General features: G+C 50.2%; 1 protein-coding gene across 1 annotated transcript in view; it reads left to right on the top strand.

The window, feature by feature from the left end:
* OSGIN1 (oxidative stress induced growth inhibitor 1) overlaps nt 1-7,297 on the top strand; it is an 85,969-nt gene that overhangs the window by 3,590 nt on the left and 75,082 nt on the right. The gene's annotated exons all lie outside the window — the stretch shown is intronic.

Below are 7,297 nucleotides of genomic sequence, written 5' to 3'. Positions count from 1 at the left end.
TTTTTAATTTAAAACATCTAGGCACTCATTTTATAACTTAAAAAAAATGTGCCCTGTCATGGCATTCCCACATGCTGATACTTCTGTACTAGCTTTTACCATTCATGGAAAGTTGAGATAATATGCAAATGAGCTTACTGGGTAATATGGAAGATGTTTGTTGTTTAAAGCAATATTCTTGGCTTCTCCCTGGCTTCAGTTTCTCTCTTCCTGAAACTTAATGACTGAATTGAAGTGGCTTGGTCTGATCTTTCTTAATTTAATCGTGAGTAAAGGAATAATAAGTCTGAGATAAAAATGTGCAAGGTATTATACTGTCAAGCACAAGAGGCAAGAGAGTAACTTATTTACATACAAAACCCATAGCTGAATATAACACTTAATCAAAGTCATACATCTACTATGCATGTCTGATCCATCTTTATGTTCTGGTAGATGACTGTGCTGTTGCTGTATTACTTTGTATGGAAGTCTCTTTGTATGGCTTGGTTTAATTCTTGCACTTTATACAACACATGCAAAAGAGATTTTTGCAATGTAGGAATATTGAGCTAACTATCATGGGAGCTAGGAGGGCTCACAGCTATTATGTATTGCAGCTTAGTTGCACCCCAGTGGGAATGAATTATCATGCCAGATTCAAACAGTTACACACTTAAGTGGACGTATATTGTAAATATGTGTGTGTGTGTATGCCTTTGGATCCTTTAGGATGAAACTAGTCTAGGTAGAATACAGTACAAGTCACTTATGAGCTATCCTAAAAAATCTTTTCTGTGTTATTGTCAATAATACAATTACAAAATGAAAGAATGAACAAGAGCAAAATCAATGAGAAACTTGCAGGTACAGGTAGGGGAAACGAGAGCTTTTTTTAACCAAAGAGCTCATGAAATAGGGAAGTACAGAACTTCCAGATGAAAGAGGATAGAAGAAAAATAAAAACAAAAATCGATATACGATTATATAACAAAGGATGTCCATACCCCAGCAGTTCTACAATTTTAGGCAAGAAAACAGGTGGATACAATAAACACATGGAGAGCACATGATAGCAGCATGATGATTATGCTTACTGTGATATGCAGCAAACTTAGCCAGCCAGCTACTTATCTATCATTCAGGGCTTTATAGACATCACAACAGAAAATGACTTGAGGAAGGATGTTGAAGAGTACAATATACAAACTTTGTAAATTTTTATGGTGAGCTGTTGGTATTTGATTATCCTTCCTGGACTTACTGCTCAGGAAATTGTTCACTGATCCCGCCTCCAAACTCTTAAAGTTCATAAAATGTATTACTTTTGTTGTTATTTACATTTGAAAAAAATCATTTGAGTAAAGTGATAGTAATTTATTGTTTCCTGCTGATAATTTTGGATGCATTTACCATGTCCTGTTTTGCACTGCTGGATTTTGATCTATCTGGGGTGTTTTCTCTTCTTTCCTTTTGATATTTTTATTTTATCCATTGCATATCAGTCTCATACCACTGGATTACAGCAGTGGAATCCTGTGGTCCCGTGTTCTTTAGAAACAACTAATGTGACATGATGCTGAACGTTGCTGGCTTACTCACTGTGGGTACTGCCAAAGAAGGGAATTCTTAAGAGGACATTTAGCACACTGGCTTAGAGACAGCATTCTGTACACATCAGGCAGCATAACAGTCCCAGAGGACACTGTGCATGAGAAACAGTTGGATAGGCTATCAAGATGACAACATTACGGGGTGTTACCTTTGTAATAATTTATTCTCTCATATCAATACAATACACACCTGACTGGGGAACCTAGAAATGAGTGTGCTTGACAGATGGTGATATTGCTTGTACTTTTTATGGGAGGGCAGTAATGCCTCTGGGAGCAAAGCTCCTTTATAACAAAGTACAGCCTGCAGGGAGCTGGGAGGAAGTGGAAGGAAGGCAGTGAGACGGGAGGGTGCCACATGCATGTACAGCACATGCACATGGCCAAAGGCAACCTCAGGGCAGCTCTGGCAAGTAAGTGGGGAGGAGGAGGGGGATTGAGATCCCCGTAGACAGGGAGCTGGGCAGGGCTGAGGCTGGGGTTGCTGCCTAGCTGGGGGGGGTGCTTGGGGCCTGGGGAGGCAGTGCCTCACTGCCCCAGTAGGGAGCAGGATGGAGCCTTGGGTGGCTCATCGTAAGGGGAGGGCCGGCTCCCCATTACCGTGCACACTTCCAAGGGGCAGTGGGGACCTGTACCCCCATATCTGTATGCGGGGCAGGGGCAGGCGCAGGCTGCGAGCTCCAGCGCTGCTGCCCTCACTGCAGTTTGGCATGAAGGAGGTGCATTGCCAGGGCAGTGTGTAGCTCGCAGTAGTGCGGAAATCCCTGCGTGGCCCTACTGCTCCCTGCTGTGCTGGGTCATGCCTGCTGGGCTGCAGAGACTTGGGGGCAGGGAAGCAGGGGCAATGCAGCAAACCTGCTCACTGATGCTTGCCTTGCTCTGCCCTGGTGATGTGCCTTCTGCATGCAGGGCTGTAGCAAAGGCAAAGAGCAGCAAGGCAAGCAGCCACGGTTCCCTGCCACTCTGCTTCCCTGCCTCGGGTGCCTCTGCAGCCTGACAGGCATGATCCAGCATGGTTGGGAAGAGCAGGGCTTCATGGAGAAGGTGCTTTCCTGGCACTGCCTTGGTGACGCCCCCTGCACGTGTCACTGCTTGCAGCGTGGAGCTCCCAGCCTCTCCGCACAGCCCCACTCTTCCCAACCACTCCAGATCACACCTGCTGGGCTGCAGAGGCACCTGGGGCAGGGAAGCAGGGCAAAGCGAGGAGCTGTGAGCAGCTGCCATTCCCTGCCACTCTGCAGCCTGGCGGGCACGATCTGGCGTGGCTGGGAAGATCATGCCTGCTGGGCTGTAGAGGTATCTGGGGGAGGGAAGCAGGTGCTCTGAGGGGCACAGCCCCACACTGCAGCCCTGCATGCAGGAGGCACTTCACCAGGGCAGCCTGGGGTGAGCAACAGTAAGAAGATCCCGGAGTGGCTCCTCCACTCCCTGCAGCACCTCAGGGAGCAGTGCCACAAGGAACTCTCAGGGCAAGTGGCAGCAAGAAGATTTTCTGCATGGCTCCTCCACTCCCTGCAGCACTGGATGGCAGGGGAGGGAATCTGGGTAGCAGCTGTTCCCTGCAGGGAGTTCCCTGTGGCGCTGTTCTCTGAGGTGCTACAGGGAGTGAAGGAGCTACCTGGGGATCTTCTTGCCATCTTTCACCCTGTGCTGCCCTGGTGAAGCACCTCTTGCACATGGTGCTACAGCGAGGGCAGTGGCATAGAGCTGCCCTTCAAAGCAGCAGCAGGCACAGGGCATGTTGCCAGGGCAGCAGCAGTGAGATCCCCATGTGGCCCTGCTGTCTCCAGCCACTCTGTGTTGTGCCTGCCGGGTGGCAGAGGCCCTGTGGGAGGGAAGCACAGTGGGAGCCCGAGCCTGCAGTCTGCACCTGCCCTCTTACCGATCTGGGGGGCGCAGGTCTCCCCTGCCTCCAGGAGTGTATGCAGTGGCAGGGAGCTTCCCTGTACGAGCCCACAGCAGGGGACTGCGGACTCGGGTCTAGCCCTGGCAGTTGGGGGGGGCCCCCCTTCAGCAGGGCTGGGGGTTGAGTGGCACCAACATGGCTGTCGGGGGGGGGGGGGGGGGGAGTGAGGCACGAGCAGGGCCAGGGGGGCTGTGGGAGGCTTTGAATTGAGTATTTAACTTTTTTTTCTTACTGCACCCTCCCCTCCCTTTTCTGAAACCCTGGAATGCATCCCTATACCTCCTATGTTATTTCTACCTCTGATAATGAAGTTTCTGATCACAGAGTTATGTCATAGAATGCATCTACTTCGTTAACCGAGGTATTACTGTTACAACTGAATTGCTCAGTTCCTGACTTGTTCATTTATTGAATAAATTCAATAAATTTACTGAATTTTTGTTCATTTATTTATGAGGTTTAGTCACACATTGAGGATCGCCATGTGGTTACACTGCAGCATCACCTAGGCAATGAAGCATACTAGTTTGAAAGTCATCTCTTGCTCGCATATACGTGAAAATTGAAGGCTGGCTGAACATGGAGAGGGGATCCAGCTCAGTGGGAACGGTGAAAGTTTTTTTGCATGAAAAGCTCCTGCCCTGAAAGCTCCTAAGAAATGAGATTACCCCCATTTCACAGATCCATTTCTGATACTGTTGCTCAGGAAGTTAATTCCAAAGTGCGAGTCTGCTGTGAAAACGTGCCAAAGGGTACACATGGGTATGCCTGGATTTTCTCTGTAACAAGATAGGAGGAGAGATTATGGCTGTATGTATTTTATGGGATGTTATATATATTATTAATATATAAGGACCAGTAAAGGTAGATTATCAGAGTTGCCTTTTAGAATGTTTGTGTCCAAAGTCCTTTCTTTTGTAAAGGAGGCATCTGTCTCCTTGCCCCTAGAGTCCAGAGCTCCCCCTGGATGCTGCAGGGACCTGTTGCAGGGCTGCAGGGAGTGGGAGAAAATCTGCTCCTGTCCCTGCACATGTAGACACATGCCCAGGAGAACTGAAATTGCTCCCGGATTATGTGCTGTTGACATGCCCAGTGTAACTTCATCTACAATGAGACAGTTTATGATAGTAATTCAGAGCATATGCATGAAAATTTGCAGGAGTGAGCCATAGAGCTGTCTTTTATTTGATCATCTAAAAGTGTTAGACCAGGAAGGGCAATTATTTGGGCCTGTGGGCCACTTCGGGAGTTTTGGTGAGCTGTCATGGGCTGGGTCAGCACCTGCTCCACCCTCCCACATAGCAGCTCACCAAAACTCCCTAAGCAGTCCCAACCTATTAAATAGGTACTTTGCGTCAGTCTTTCATCAGTCCCATGGGACACCCATGACCGCTACGGGACAGGGAAGTCCAGGTGAGGGTGATCCCCTGCCCTCCATTAATGCTGACTTCATGAAGGAACATCTTGAGAAGCTGGATACCTTCAAGTCAGCCGGCCCTGACAATCTTGACCCCAGGGTACTCAAGGAGCTGGCGAGCATCATAGCCCAGCCTCTAGCGCGGATCTTTGAAAACTCTTGGCGCTCTGGTGTAGTGCCTGAAGACTGGAAGAAGGCCAATGTGGTGCCTATCTTCAAGAAAGGGAGGAAAGTGGACCCGGCTAACTATAGGCCCATTAGCCTGACTTCTATCCTGGGGAAGATCTTAGAAAAGTTTATTAAAAATGCCATCCTTAATGGACTGGCTGACGCCAACATCTTAAGGGATAGCCAGCACGGGTTTGCTGCGGGTAGGTCTTGCTTGACCAATCTCATTTCCTTCTATGACCAGGTGACCTATCACCTGGACAAGGGAGAAGAGACTGAAGTCAAGATATATGACCTCAAAAAAGCCTTCGATCTGGTTTCCCATAATCACCTCTTGGAGAAACTGGCCAATTGTCGCCTTGGGTCCTCCACAATCCACTGGCTGGAAAACTGGCTCTGTGGTCAGACCCAGAGGGTAGTAATTGATAGAAGTCACTCATCATAGTGTCCTGTGACCAGTGGAGTCCCCCAAGGCTCTGTCCTGGGACCCATACTGTTCCACATCTTCATTAATGATGTGGACACTGGAGTCAGAAGCGGACTGGCCAAGTTCACTGATGACACCAAACTTTGGGGCAAAGCATCCACACCAGAAGACAGGCAGGTGATGCAGGCTGACCTGGACAGGCTCCGCAAGTGGGCAGACGAGAATCTGACGGTGTTCAACGCCGATAAATGCAAGGTTCTCCACCTTGGGAAGAGAAACCTGCAGCATCCTTATAGGCTCGGCAGTGCTATGCTGGCTAGCGCTATGGAAGAAAGACTTGGGGGTCATCATTGACCACAAGATGAACATGAGCCTGCAGTGCGATGCTGTGGCTAGTAAAGCGACCAAAACGCTGGCTTGCATCCATAGATGCTTCTGAAGCAAATCCCGGGACGTCATTTTCCCCTTGTACGCGGCCTTAGTGAGGCTGCAGCTGGAGTATTGCGTCCAGTTTTGGGCTCCACAATTCAAAAAGGACGTGGAGAAGCTTGAGAGAGTGCAGAGAAGAGCCACGCACATAATCAGAGGTCAGGGAAGCAGACCTTACGATGACAGGCTGAGAGCCCTGGTGCTCTTTAGCCTGGAAAAGCACAGGCTCAGGGGTGATCTGATGGCCACCTATAAGCTTATCAGGGGTGACCACCAGTATCTGGGGGAAAGTTTGTTCACCAGAGCGCCCCAAGGGATGACGACTAGGTCGAATGGTCATAAACTACTACAAGACCATTTCAGGCTGGACATAAGGAAGAATTTCTTTACTGTCCGAGCCCCCAAGGTCTGGAACAGCCTGCCACCGGAGGTGGTTCAAGCGCCTACATTGAACACCTTCAAGAGCAAACTGGATGCTTATCTTGCTGGGATCCTATGACCCCAGCTGACTTCCTGCCCTCTGGGCAGGGGGCTGGACTCAATGATCTTCCGAGGTCCCTTCCAGCCCTAATGTCTATGAAACCCATCCACTTGGCCACGTGCCCTGCCTGGCTGGGTCTTGGCCAGTCTCTATGAAAACCCTGGGATCACAGGGCAGTGACAGTGGAGCTGGGGCCTAGGGCAGAGCTGCAGTCTTCTCCCTGCCTGCAGAACTTGCACCCATATCAGGGGTGTGTGGGCAGTGGACCATGGCCCTGCTCTGCTTTGCTGGGATGAGGATGGGATCTGGAGCAGCAGCTTCCAGGAGTGGGGTGGGCAGGCAACAGGGTTGGGGCTGGGATTGTGGGGCAGTGACTGGGGCCAGGGGCAGGGCCAAGGCAGAGCCACAATCCACTCCCTGCACACCCCTGCCCACAGAACCCACACCCATTGCAGGGGCATGTGGGCAGTGGGTTGCAGCTCTGCCCCGGCCCTGGCCCTGCACTGTCACTGCCCCAAGATCCCGGTCTGTGATCCTGGCTTTGTCTGCCCATCCCACTCCTGAACACGACTCTGCCCACCCGTAACCCGATCCTATCCACCTGGCTATGTACCCCACTTGTGTGGGTCCCACCCCCAGCATTAGGTGCAGGGTAGATGGGTGAGGGTGCTCAGGCAGTGGGGCTAGGTCCAGCAGTGGCAGCAGTTGTAGGGAGATGCTGCTGGGAAGTGAGTCTGGCTGCTGTGCCATCCCAGGCCCACTACATATGTAGGTGCTGTAGGATCAGTTGCACACACCACTGCCCAGGTTGCCCCCTGAGGCTGGGCTGGGTAGAATGAAGGAGCTAGACAAAATCCCTTGGCAGGTCATATTCAGT

This window comes from Alligator mississippiensis, chromosome 10 (genome assembly GCF_030867095.1).
Source record: "Alligator mississippiensis isolate rAllMis1 chromosome 10, rAllMis1, whole genome shotgun sequence".
NCBI lineage: Eukaryota > Metazoa > Chordata > Crocodylia > Alligatoridae > Alligator > Alligator mississippiensis.
This window is presented reverse-complemented; position numbering and strand designations above follow the sequence as displayed.